The 14,668-nt window shown below is 40.1% G+C and overlaps 1 long non-coding RNA gene across 1 annotated transcript; it reads left to right on the top strand.

Annotated features, from left to right (window-relative positions):
- Positions 1 to 11: 11 nt before the first annotated feature.
- LOC134294123 (uncharacterized) lies at positions 12 to 12,934 on the top strand. The gene is made up of 2 exons (XR_010001097.1): positions 12 to 138; positions 9,543 to 12,934. It is a non-coding gene; the product is annotated as an uncharacterized LOC134294123 (long non-coding RNA).
- The last annotated feature ends 1,734 nt before the right edge of the window (positions 12,935 to 14,668 follow it).

Below are 14,668 nucleotides of genomic sequence, written 5' to 3'. Positions count from 1 at the left end.
GAGAAGAAGGAGACTTCCATCGCGAACCTGCTCCTTCTGTGTGAGGCAACGTGGCGGCGGAGGGAAGAGTTTCCGGGCGGGGAAGGACAGGGAAGGCGAAACCAACCCTCGAAAGGGAGGAAGAGGGCGGGCCCTCAGGTGACTGCCTCCTTTCTCTGCCAGGCCCCGCCCCTTGCCACACCTGCCCTCATTCCTTCCCCCGCCTTCCCACTTTCCCCGCTGCCCCGGTTTCCCTCTCCTCCTTCCTCCTCAGATTCCTTCCAGGGCTGCAAGAAAAAACAAAAAATACAGTAGAGTCTCGCTTATCCAACGTAAACCGGCCGGCAGAACGTTGGATAAGCGAATATGTTGGATAATAAGGAGAGATTAAGGTAAAGCCTATTAAACATCAAATTAGGTTATGATTTTACAAATTAAGCACCAAAACATCATGCTATACAACAAATTTGACAGAAAAAGTAGTTCAGTACGCAGTAATGCTATGTAGTAATTACTGTATTTATGAATTTAGCACCGGAATCGTGAAGCTGGAAAAATGTTAAAAATGCCTCTGAGTTTGTCTAATGCAGGGGTCCTCAAGCTTTTTAAGTGGAGGGCCGATTCATTCTCCCTCGGATTGTTGAGGGGCCAAATTATCATTTGAAAAAAACAAAACGAACAAATTCCTATGCTCACTGCACACGTCTTATTTGTAGTGCAAAAAAGAAAAAAAGGAAACCCAGCAACAATTACTTATTTACTGGTATTTATTTACTACATTTATACCCCACCCTCTCTCACCCCGAAGGGGACTCAAAGCGGCTTACAAGTTGTATGTACATACAATATATTGTATTATTAGCATAGCACAATATTAGCATTATATACTACTATATTGTACTATACCATTATACCGTAATATTATTAGTAATATTACATTTAATATATAATATATAATTAATATTATTATATTATACGATATTATTATATTGTATTATTATTATTAGCCGCCCTGAGTCTCCTATTGGGTGAGAAGGACGGGGTAGAAATACTGTAATAAATAAATATTATATTGTATTACATTATAATATTATTATTAATATTATATGTATACACAATATATTGTACTGATCCATGTAGTTTTCATGGCAAGAATACTGGGGTGGTTTGCCATTGCCTTCCCCAGGGATCGTATTATATAATATATTATATTATGTTACCATATCATTCATGTACAATATTTCATTTACAATATTGGTAAATGAAAGAACAATACAATATTTAAAAATAAAAATAATTTTAACCAATATACTGTAAACTTATCAAGATTTTAGTGGGAAGTGTGGGCCTGCTTCTGGCCAATGAGATAATCAAGGAGGATTGTTGTTGTTGTATGCCTTCAAGTCATTTCAGACTTTGGGCGAGCCTAAGTCTAAAACTGAGAGCGGGGGCCAGGTAAATGGCCTTGAAGGGCCGCATCCAGCCCCCGGGCCTTAGTTTGGGGACCCCTGGTCTAATGTATGTTGTTTGTCTGTTGGCATTGAATGTTTGCCATATATGTGTTCATTGTAATCCGCCCTGAGTCCCCTTCGGGGTGAGAAGGGCGGAATATAAATACTGTAAATAAATGATATATTGAAAACATTGACTACAAAAATGCATTGGATAATCCAGAACGTTGGATAAGTGAGACTGTACTGTATCTGTGAAATAATGTCCAGGGTGGGAGAAAGAACTCTTGTCTGCTTGAGGCAAGTGTGAATGTTGTCATTGACCATCCTTGATTCGCATTGAATAGCCCTGCAGCTTCAGAGCTTAGCTGCTTCCTGCCTGGGGGGGGATTCTTTGTTGGGAGATGTCAGCTGGCCCTGATTGTTTCTTGTCTGGAATTCCTCTGTCTTATGATAATAATAATAATAATAATAATAATCAAAACTTTACTTATACTACAGTAGAGTCTCACTTATCCAAGCTAAACGGGCCGGCAGAAGCTTGGATAAGCAAATATCTTGGATAATAAGGAGGGATTAAGGAAAAGCCTATTAAACATCAAATTAGGCTATGATTTTACAAATTAAGCACCAAAACATCATGTTATACAACAAATTTGACAGAAAAAGTAGTTCAGTACGCAGTAATGCTATGTAGTAATTACTGTATTTATGAATTTAGCACCAAAATATCATGATATATTGAAAACGTTGACTGCAAAAATGCGTTGGATAATCCAGAATGTTGGATAACTGAGACTCTACTGTATCTGTGAAATAATGTCCAGAGTGGGAGAAAGAACTCTTGTCTGCTTGAGGCAAGTGTGAATGTTGTCATTGGCCATCCTTGATTCGCATTGAATAGCCCTGCAGCTTCAGAGCATGGCTGCTTCCTGCCTGGGGGGGGGGGAATTCTTTGTTGGGAGATGTCCGCTGGCCCTGATTGTTTCTTGTCTGGAATTCCTCTGTCTTATAATAATAATAATAATAATAATAATAATAATAATAATAATAATACAGTAGAGTCCCATAGCAGATATTTAATGTATCATACAATACTTGCATCATTCTTTTATATCTACTGTTGATTTATATCTACTACATCATTAACATTTGTCCATCTATATTTCTTCACCCCTGTGTATCCCCCCCTCCCACCCCGAGCCACTTCTTATGCATTGTCTAAGTAATTATTGTTTGAAAATTTTTAAATTCAATAAAAACTATTTTAAAAAATAATACAGTAGAGTCTCACATATCCAAGCTAAACAGGCCGGCAGAAGCTTGGATAAGCAAATATCTTGGATAATAAGGAGGGATTAAGGAAAAGCCTATTAGGTTATGATTTTACAAATTAAGCACCAAAACATCATGTTATACAACAAATTTGACAGAAAAAGTAGTTCAATACGCAGTAATGCTATGTAGTAATTACTGTATTTATGAATTTAGCACCAAAATATCATGATACAGTATATTGAAAACGTTGACTACAAAAATGCGTTGGATAATCCAGAACGTTGGATAAGTGAGACTCTACTGTATCTGTGAAATAATGTCCAGGGTGGGAGAAAGAACTCTTGTCTGCTTGAGGCAAGTGTGAATGTTGTCATTGGCCATCCTTGATTCGCATTGAATAGCCCTGCAGCTTCAGAGCTTGGCTGCTTCCTGCCTGGGGGGGGATTCTTTGTTGGGAGATGTCAGCTGGCCCTGATTGTTTCTTGTCTGGAATTCCTCTGTCTTATGATAATAATAATAATAATAATCAAAACTTTACTTATACTACAGTAGAGTCTCACTTATCCAAGCTAAACGGGCCGGCAGAAGCTTGGATAAGCAAATATCTTGGATAATAAGGAGGGATTAAGGAAAAGCCTATTAAACATCAAATTAGGCTATGATTTTACAAATTAAGCACCAAAACATCATGTTATACAACAAATTTGACAGAAAAAGTAGTTCAGTACGCAGTAATGCTATGTAGTAATTACTGTATTTATGAATTTAGCACCAAAATATCATGATACAGTATATTGAAAACGTTGACTACAAAAATGCGTTGGATAATCCAGAACGTTGGATAAGTGAGACTCTACTGTATCTGTGAAATAATGTCCAGGGTGGGAGAAAGAACTCTTGTCTGTTTGAGGCAAGTGTGAATGTTGCCATTGGCCTTCCTTGATTCGCATTGAATAGCCCTGCAGCTTCAAAGCTTGGCTGCTTCCTGCCTGGGTGGGAATTCTTTGTTGGGAGATGTCAGCTGGCCCTGATTGTTTCTTGTCTGGAATTCCTCTGTCTTATGATAATAATAATAATAATAATCAAAACTTTATTTATATACTTAATACATTAGAGTCTCACTTATCCAAGCTAAAAGGGCCGGCAGAACCTTGAATAAGCGACTATCTTGGACAATAAGGAGGGATTAAGGAAAAGCCTATTAAACATAAAATTACATTATGATTTTACAAATTAAGCATCAAAACATCTTGTTATACAACAAATTTGACAGAAAAAGCAGTTCAATACGCAGTAATGTTATGTAGTAATTACTGTATTTACGAATTTAGCACCAAAATATCACGATATATTGAAAACATTGACTACAAAAATGGCTTGGATAATGCAGAAACTTGGATAAGCGAGGCTTGGATAATTGTAATATAGTAGAGTCTCACTTATCCAAGATAAACGGGCCGGCAGAACCTTGAATAAGCGAAAATCTTGGATAATAAGGAGGGATTAAGAAAAAAAGCCTATTAAACATAAAATTACATTATGATTTTACAAATTAAGCATCAAAACATCATGTTTTACAAGAAATTGACAGAAAAAGCAGTTCAATACACAGTAATGTTATGTAGTGGCTTATAATTATTCTTTATTCCTTCAGGTTATTTTACTGATATGCAATTAGTTTACTTTGATTGTTTAATAAATTATTCAATCCAGTCGTTGCCTTTTCACCAACTTGCCTTAAATATGAAATAAATGGATTCCAGTGTTTTAAAAAATTATCAATCGTATTTATTATCTGTAGACAAACATGAAATGATGGCAGCCTCAGTCTAGCTAAGCTCCTAAATTGACATGAGGAAAGTAACTTCAAGTAATTCTCAAATAAATGATCTTGGAAGATCAATAGGGCCAGGCTTGTTTAGAGTTTGGAAAGGAGACTGGAAATATCAGGTGTGGTTGGCTTTATTTTTGAAGATAAGAAAGGCAAATCTCTGAAGCAAACCGTATTAAATTTGTGGGGTCAAGAAATGACATAAAGGCACATATTGTACTATTTAAATTAACAGACAAAGTAAAACAATATTGTGGGAGAGGGAAAGTGGAGCCTTCCAAAAATCATTTTAATGTAAAAGAGTACCTAACCCATTTTAATTCTCTCCTTGCATAACACTGGCTTTGGAACAGGATTTTATCTGAGAATTTAAAATGAGAATGCAAAGCCAATGTTAGGTAATGCATACATTTGATTGACACCTGATCTGTTCTGTCCTGCTTTAGCAAAATTAATTGTTGGCAGGAGTAACGAAGGCTCAAAACTATTTGCAATCATTCGCTGCAAAACCCAAGAAGATGGAGTGTGTCTAGTAAGACTTCTTGGAAAGAGCTTTGGACCAATTGTTTCCCATTTTGTAAATTGCATTCTGGAAATAACAACAACAACCCTTCAAGGATTAGAAGATAATCCGTAAGCTTTCCCATAAAACAGTATATAAACGTGTTGTCGAAGGCTTTCATGGCCAGAATCCAGAATCACCTCCCAAGAAAGGATTCTCCCAGGCAGGAATCAGACAGGCTTTGAAGCTACAAGGCCATTCAATGTCAATTAATCTGGCCAATGGCAACATTCCCACTTGCCTCAACAGACAAGAGTTTTTCTTCCACCCTGGACATTATTCCACATATATATAAACCTGACTTGCCTAGATTCCAACAGGCCACACAACCTCTGAGGATGCCTACCATAGATGTGGGCAAAAAGTCAGGAGAGAATGCTTCTGGAACATTGCTAGACAGCCCGGAAAACTCGCAGCAACCCATTTTATGAATGCTAAAAAATTGTTTTCCCTAAAATATTTTATAGGGAAGGCTTTTAGCAAAAAGACTTTGGAAAGCCTGGCATCTTCACCTAACTGTCTTGAAAGAAAGAAGCACATCTACTAATTACTTATCCTAATTATTTGTTATTACAAATAACTAAATGCTAAGTCAGAAGAGAGTGATTTATTCTATTATTAAGTGGTGTGATGCTTTTATAATCAGGTGGAAAATCCTCCTATACAAGACCAGAAAGATAATGAGTGCCTTGCTTATGTTTCCTTTCCTAAGTTATATAGGTTTAGATTGTCTTGAGGAGCATTGCTTGTAAACTCTACAGCGAGGTTTAGCCAGCAGGTGTGCATGCTTTGTAATTTGGTGAAATATGTTAATTGTAGTACAGAAATATAATTAACAACAGAACAGATCTAAGAAAAACTTGGCGAGAACAAGGGGGAAGAGAATGGTGCATCTGCACTGTAGAATTAATGTAGCTTGATACCACTTTCACTGCTATTACTATGGAATACTGGAAAGATGTTGAGCCTTCTCTGCCAGTAGTGCAAGTGCTCCACCAAACTACAACTCTCAGGATTATATAGCATTGAGCCTTGGCAGTTAGTGGTGTCAAACTGCATTAATTCAACAGTGTAGATACACCCAAAGAGGATATAAGATTATGAGTGATCAGATTTCTAATTGTCACCATGCTTCTGTATGGATTCTTTGTGTTCTACAGCATTAAACTGAAAATACCTGGGGAGAAATGGACTCCTTTGTCTAAGTAATTATTACATGCAGCAGCAGAGACTCGGTTCCAAAGTAGTCCTGTAAAAGCCAAGAGGAACCCAGGGGGAAAAAATTGGCAAAGTCGCTGTGTGTAAAATGTATTCAATAGGCATAGGAACATATGAACATGAAAACCCATTAAAGGTTTTGTAATGATACGGTGCAACAAATGAGCAGCGCAGCCACTGTAAGAGCAGTTTGTACTTGGAAAAAAGAGAATGTCTTAACATGCTCAGGCATGATTCCGTATTAACTATCTATCACTCACCTATTTCAGATGGGTTTCCTTTTATAGTCAAAGCAGAGTTGTCTGTTGCTAAGTTTCCATCATGACACAGAACGAAGGGTGCCTACACTAATGAAATAATACAGCTAGACACTACTTAATGCTTAATGCTACGGAATCGTGGGAGTTGTGGTTTTGCAAGGCCTTTCCTGCCAAAGCGTGGTGGTGCCTCACAAAACTACATCTTCCACAATTCCATAGCAGTTCAAGTGGTGTAAAACTGCATTAGCATGTAGATCAGGCATGGGCAAACTTGGGCCCTCCAGGTGTTTTGGACTACCGGCTGTTAGGAATTGTGGGAGTTGGAGTCCAAAACACCTGGAGGGCCCAAGTTTGCCCATGCCTGGTATAGATGCTCCCTTTATCCTACTAATGTGCCCCGCCACGATCCCTAAAGAGAGGCAGGTTTGACTAAACTTTAGCTCCTAAAATCTTGGTCTCGTCCATGCTATATTAGAAAATCCAGTATTTATTCCATAGGCCAAGCACCAGCAATTAGAGATGTCCACGGCAGGTTTTAGCCCAAGGTTTATGAGAGTTGTCCAAGGGGCTGGTTCATAGTTCAGCACCTTGGATAGCTCCTTAAAATTATCCATAGCCAAGGGTGGAGCTACACTGTGGAAATAATGCAGTTTGACAACACTTTAACTGCCGTGGCTCAAGACTAGAAAATCATGGCAGTTGTAGTTTGGTAATGCAACATGAGATCTACTTGGAAAAGAAGGCCTTATAAAACTGTTAACTCCCAAGATTCTATGGCACACAGCAAACAGAGAAATTGATCAGCAACTGAACATACTGGAAGTGTTTGGAGGACTGACTCAACATGATGGATGTTGTAGTTCACTCTGCATCAAGACAGTGCACTGTGACCCCACCGACAATGGACCTGGACAATATTTGGCACACAGAACCCTCATGACCAATGAAAAATACTCGAGAGGTTTGGGGAGAACTGAGCTGGATTTATAGGAATTGTAGCTCACATCCAGAGAGCACTGTGAACCCACAGAACAATGGATCTGGACCAAACATGTCACATATACTCGCTATGCCCAAATTTAAATACTGGTAGATTTTGGGAGGAATTAACATTTCGTAGTGGTAGGTACTGGGATTTAAAGTTCACCTGCAATCAAAGAGTACTCTGAACTGCACCAAAGATGGACCTGGTCCTAACTTGGCACACAGAACCCCCATGACCAACAAAAAATACTGGAGGTCTTTGAGGAAAATTCACCTGGATGTGGGGGACTTGTAGTTCAGTTACATCTAGAGAGCAGTGTGATCTCAAACAGTGTTGCACACTTGCCTGATACACCCAAATTTGAATACTGGAAGGGTTTGGAAAGAGTAGACCTTGATTTTTGGGAGTTGTTCACCTACAACCAGAGAAACAATGCCACCAACGATGGACCTGGATCAAACTTGGCACGCAGAATCACCATGACCAACTGAACATACTGGAGGAGTTTGGGGAGAACTGACCTTCATTTTTGTGAGTTGTAGTTCATCCAGAGACACTGACCATCACTGACGGACCTGGACCAAACTTGAATCCCCACACAGAATCCCCATGATCAGCTGAACCTACCGGAGGGAATTGAGGGGGACTGACCCACCATGGTGGGAGCTGTAGTTCATCCTGCAGCCAGAGAGCACACTGAACCCCACCAATGATGCATATAAAGCAAACTTGCCCAACAAGACAAACTTTACTGATGAACTTTCGCGGGATTAACCTGGCATGGTGTGAGTTGTAGTTCACCCACAACCTTATGCATTTTGTAAAATAAAAAAGACTTTTTAAATAACCCGGGCAACATCAGGTATCCAAGCTAGTTTTAAAATAAATAAATAGCACAAGGGATCTGCAAACAGGAAAGTGCAACTCTCTCTCTTTGAAGGCTTTCACGTTTTTGTTTTTCTCCACGCCCTTCTCTGAGTCATGCAGGTGTGTCGGCAGGGCTATTTTAAGAACGGTTCGATATGTATATATCCAGTGTTCGAACAAAAGCAGTCTGTTGTGATTTATCTAGTGAGACGCAAGGAAGCAAAACCAGTCTTTCCATGGGAAAGCCTTCGAAGAGGAAAATTCATTAATCCAGTGGCTCTAATTGTATGTGCAATTGCTTGGATGGACAGGGTTTAGACTGATGGGGAAGCACACTTTGGTAGAGAAGGCTTAAGACCTTGCAAAACCACAGCTCCCATGATATTGAGGCACGACTGTTTAAGTGGGGTGAAACTGAATTCATTTGACAGTGTAGATATGCCCTATGACTTATTGACGAAGGTGACATGCACAATATAAAAACGGTACATTTCTCTCTTCATGACGAGAAATATGAAAATGTCTGCAAAATGTTTTGATAATCATTAGGGAAAAAGATGCCTAGCCCCAACTATCTTTGGATGAATCTCCACAGTACATTTAATGCAGTTTCACATCACTTTGTGCTAAGAATCATGAGTATTTGCAGTTTTACCAGATCTTTAGTAGTCCCTGCCAAAGAGTGCTGGTGCCTCATCAAACTACAAATTCCAGGATTTCCATAGCACTGAACTATGGCTTTTAAATTTAGTCTTCATTGTAGATTATCTTCTATTCCAGGCATGGGCAAACTTCGGCCCTCCAGGTGTTTTGGACTGCAACTCCCACAATTCCTAATAGTGGTAGGCTGTTAGGAATGTGGGAGTTGCAGTCCAAAACATCTGGAGGGCTGAAGTTTGCCCATGCTTGCCCTATTCTAAACCAAATTTTACTAGTGATAATAACAATCAAACATTGGAATAGTTCTGGGGAATGAAAAGTGGCTTTAATTTAGAATTAAATCTTTTAGTTTCCCTTGGTTTGTATTGAATGAGAGAAATCATTGCAATGGTGCACCGTTCCCATGAAGCCGACTTCCCAAGACTAAAACTTTCCATATCTTTTATTACAGGCCCTTCACAACTGACAAGGAAAGCCATAAATCCCTCTTTTCTCCTAGAGGTACCTTTCAAAACCACAGAACAATTACCTTTGCTTCTGCCTGGGGCTTTCGCCAGCCTTCGGAGTGTAAACACATTCTGCGGAGCAACCTTTGAAGACTTTAATGATATGCTTTCTCCAGATGTTTAGTAGGGGAGGATTATGCCTTCTCTTCTGGCAATTAAGCACGGGGAAACAACAGGTCTGTGGACACCAATCAGCAGCTAGAGTCTGCAATAATCTGATATAAATAGCATCCAGGACACCTTATTTTAGAGATTGTTTTGCAATTATATTTTGCACCTTTTCCAAGGTAATACTATCATGGTGTTGCAGAAGGCTTTCATGGCCGGAATCACTAGGTTGCTGCGAGTTTTCCACGCTGTCTGGTCATGTTCCAGAGTAATTCTCGCGGATGTTTTGCCCACATCTATGGCAGGCATCCTCAGAGATTGTGAGGTCTGTTGAAAACTAGGCAAGTGGGGTTTATATATCTGTGGAATAATGTCCAGGGTGGGAGAAAGAACTCTTGTCTGTTGGAGGCAAGTGTGAATATTGCAACTGGCCAGCTTGATTAGCATTGAATAGCCTTGCAGTTTTAAAGCCTGGCCTGCATTTCTCTTTGTACATGATTTTGGCCTGAAATTGCCTGAAAATCACATTGCTTTTTAGGAACTGGGGGGAACTGGCATTGTGTAGCCTCCTTGCATCCAGACTGGGTTTAAGTATTCATTGCACAAATGGATTCCTTTAATTTATCCTGAATCCCCTGCCATTTAGCTTCCGTGGATGACGGAATACAGAGTAGCCAAGTCTCTTCTTTCCATTCAGTCCATTTGTCTAAAAGAAGATATCCTGTGAAGGGGAGCACGCTTTCCGTGCTTGCTGCACACCACAGGATTTCCCTCTGCACTATTTTATTATTTTCAGACTAAGCCATACCTTGGTTCTTCTTGCCCTCTGCTGGTGAAGTCCTTTCCAAAGTGTGCGCGAAATTATTTAGTACCTTTACTGCAGTCAAAGCAATCTCTAACATGGAGAGAGAGGAAATCATCTGATAGCAATTAAAATATAGTAAAATAAAAATTCATTTCAAATCTCTCAGCTATGGAAAGAAGCAATGCTCATGTTTGGTCCAGATATGAAGTTGACTGCCTTCAGTGCTTTCTCTGAACTTGCTTCAGTCAAAGAAGCTAGCCTTGTGTGCTGTGTGCACAGTGGGACCTTGGGATCAACCCCAAGAAATTAGAAACTGGAAGAAGAGCTATTGGGAACTACGAGGGTTGAATTAAAAGTAATGCCTGCACCTTCGTAACTCCTCAACAGATGGCAATACTGGTAGCGGCAGGTACTGGCTTGTTCAGTAGACTCTCCTCTATAGTTCCATTTGGCAGGAAGCCTTAGCATTGAACGGTTGTGTTGTTAAAGTGCAAAGTATGGAATCCTGCGCAGACGGTCAGTCAATGCAACTTAAGTAATGTGCAGCCATTCAATTCTTGACAGCAGAAGAGATTCATCAGAGAATGCAAGCTGCTTATAGTGATTGTGTTGATGTGAGTACTGTGCATTGTGTGAACAAGTTTAAAGATGTTGAGGTGGGAAAATATGACTTGCGTGACTTCTGTGACGGCTTCAGAAAACTTGTTCATCGTTGGCAGAAATGTATCCAATTTGTTGTCGAAGGCTTTCATGGCCAGGATCACAGGGTTGTTGTATTTCTTTCGGGCTGTGTGGCCATGTTCCAGAAGTATTTTCTCCTGATGTTTCGCCCACATCTATGGCAGGCATCCTCAGAGGTTTTCCTTTCCTTCCTTAGTTTCTGCATACTTCACAACCTCTGAGGATGCCTGCCATAGATGTGGGCAAAACGTCAGGAGAGAATACTTCTGGAACATGGCCACACAGCCTGAAAGACATACAACAACCCAATGTATCCAATTGTCTGGTGATTATGTAGAAAGTGAATAGTGGTAGTTAAAGAGCACATTCTAAGGATTATTTCTGCGTTTGATTTATTAAAATATTCCCATCCAAACCCAAGTAACAAAGGTGGAGGCATTACTTTTCAAATTACCAAGGTGGAGGCATTACTTTTCATTCAACCCTCATACATAAACATGCATCATAAAAAAATTAAAAATTAAAACAGAATAAATCACAATTTATTCAATGCTTTTGATAAAAGGTAAAGGTTTTCCCCTGACGTTAAGTCCAGTCGTGTCCAACTCTGGGGGTTGGTGCTCATCTCCATTTCTAAGCCGAAGAGCCAGCGTTGTCCGTAGACACCTCCAAGGTCATATGGTCGGCATGACTGCATGGAGCAGTAATTTTATACTTGTATTTTTGATACAAAATTTAAAAAATACTTCAGATTCAAGCCAGAAAATACTGCAGATACAGTGTTCTACTGTTCTTTTGATTTTGTTTACTGTAGTGTATATTTTCTTTTATTGTATTGTTTAATGTGTTATGATTTGTTGTCTTATTTATATTTTGTTATATTGTATTGTTCTGGGCATGGCCCCATGTGAGCTGCCCTGAGTCCCCGTTGGGGAGATGGTGGCGGGGTATAAATAAAGTTTATTATTATTATTATTTATCCATCCCCTTCCAAAGGGAAAATTGCTCCCTTGCAAAGCACCAAGAGGATCCCAGCCTTTGGGCTGCACCTCTGGGCCTCTAATGCTTATCCAGAGCTTTGTGTGGATTCTCTGGCATTTACCAGCTTGAAATGAAGTCTTTTTTGGCTACTGCTGCTGCTGCCAAGCCTTCCTTTGAATGGGTTTGAATAGCAGAATGATTCTATAAATCCCTTCTCTCTCATGCCCCCAAGTAGTTACCGACACCAAGGTTATTTGGATGGCAAATATTGGATGTATGTGTCACCCTTATCTCCCGTTGCCCTCTTGCAAAGGGAACTTGGAGTCCTGTTGGTTTCTATAGTTGAGGAATCTCCATTCCCTCCCAAACCCAATGGTTGCCATGGAGATTATCACTCTGTTCCTGACTGTGGGATTATGATATTGCTCAGGAAGGAAAGGAAGAGAGAGAGAGAGAGAGAAAGAGGAGATCTTTATTTTTGTGTAGGGAAAATAACTACACCCATTAAAAATAGCAGCACTGGGGGAGCGGGGAAGGATGCTGCGCTTCCCCTCATTCGAGATAAAGGAAGTCTTTTTGCTCAAAAGGGAAAGGGGGAAGTGGGGATTCATGTCCATTATTTTATTTTGTGTATCGTTGGAATGTTTTAAGTTTTTGTCAAATATGTTGTGTTGTTGTTTCAGGTTTGTCCTTGTTGTGAGCCGCCGAGTCCCTTTGGGGAGATGGGGCGGGATATAAAAATAAAGTTTATTGATATTATTATTATTATTATTATTATTATTATTCAAGAAGGATGTTGGAGTGGTATGGTTAAAGGCTCCCAATTGCTAAAAGCACCAGCTTTGAGGGCAGTCTGCTTGCCAGTAGGTGTCACTCTCGATTTGCAGAGAAGGCCAAATATAGCCGTCAAAAAATTAATTGTAAAGTCATTTCAAAGTGTTGTCGAAGGCTTTCATGGCTGGGATCACAGGGTTGTATGTTTTCCGGGCTATATGGCCATGTTCCAGAAGTATTCTCTCCTGATGTTTCGCCCACATCTATGGCAGACATCCTCAGAGATTGTGAGGTATGGAGAAACTAAGCAAGGAAGGTTTATATATATATATCTGTGGAAAGTCCAGGGTGAGAGAAGAACTCTTTGTCAGTTGGCGGCCAGTGTGAATGTTGTAGTTAATCACCTCAATTAGCATTGAATAGCTTCATCTCCTGGCTTCCTGCCTGGGGGCATCCTTTGTTCAGAGTCGTTAGCTGCTCTTGGTTCCCATGTCTGGAACTTCTCTGTTTTCAGAGTCTGAACAAAGGATGCCCCCAGGCAGGAAGGCAGGAGATGAAGCTATTCAATGCTAATTGAAGTGATTAACAACAACATTCACACTGGCCTCCAACTGACAAAGAGTTCTTCTCTCACCCTCGACTTTCCACAGATACAGTAGAGTCTCGCTTATCCAACATTCTGGATTATCCAACGTATTTTTGTAGTCAATGTTTTCAATATATCGTGATATTTTGGTGCTAAATTCATAAATACAGTAATTACTACATATCATTACTGCGCATTGAACTACTTTATCTGCCAAATTTGTTTTCCAACATGATGTTTTGGTGCTTCATTTGTAAAATCATAACCTAATTTGATGTTTAATAGGCGTTTCCTTAATGCCTCCTTATTATCCAACATATTCGCTTATCCAACATTCTGCCGGCCCGTTTATGTTGGATAAGTGAGACTCTACGGTATATATAAACCTTCCTTGCTTAGTTTCTCCATACCTCACAACCTCTGAGGATGCCTGCCATAGATGTGGGCGAAATGTCAGGAGAGAATACTTCTAGACCATGGCCAGACAGCCTGGAAAACATACAACAACTCAGTCATTTCAAAGTGTTGTCAAAGGCTTTCATGCCCAGAATCACTGGGTTCCTGTGAGTTTTCCCCCAGCTGTCTGGCCATGTTCAGCCCTAGTAGGGCGGAAATTTGGAGGTGCATTCTCTCCTGATGTTTCGCCCCCATCTAGGGCAAGCATCCTCAGAGGTTATGAGGTCTGCTGGAAACTAGGCAAGTGGGGTTGATAAGAAAGACAAAAGAGAGAGAGGGAGAGAAATACAAGGACCTTCATGTGGTTAACTACTTATGGCAGCAACACGATGACGACCCTTTTGCCCTCTCTCTGAGAAAAGGCAGCTTTCATCATCGAATGACCTTATTCTGAAGTCAGGCGATTTTCCAGCTGGACAGGATGTATGTTTACTTCACACAAAGTTCATCCACGGAGCCCATAACTGGCATCGTATGACCTTTAGCGACCGAACTTGACTGCAGGCTCCAGTTTGTTTCCTTTGGGTAGAAATGCTGTGAAATGGATGATCTTGTCTTCTTTTTCCTTGGAGACGTGATTTGCACAATGTCAGGAGACCAGTTTCCGTCATTGCAAAAAAAAAAAAAAATCCTCTCCAGAAGAAAGGAAGAAGGGGGAGCAAATACCAGACCGCAGTCCA

This window comes from Anolis carolinensis, unplaced genomic scaffold (genome assembly GCF_035594765.1).
Source record: "Anolis carolinensis isolate JA03-04 unplaced genomic scaffold, rAnoCar3.1.pri scaffold_12, whole genome shotgun sequence".
In the NCBI taxonomy this organism is placed as follows: Eukaryota; Metazoa; Chordata; class Lepidosauria; order Squamata; family Dactyloidae; genus Anolis; species Anolis carolinensis.
The sequence above is the reverse complement of the archived record's forward strand: the minus strand, read 5'-3'. Positions and strand labels throughout refer to the sequence as shown.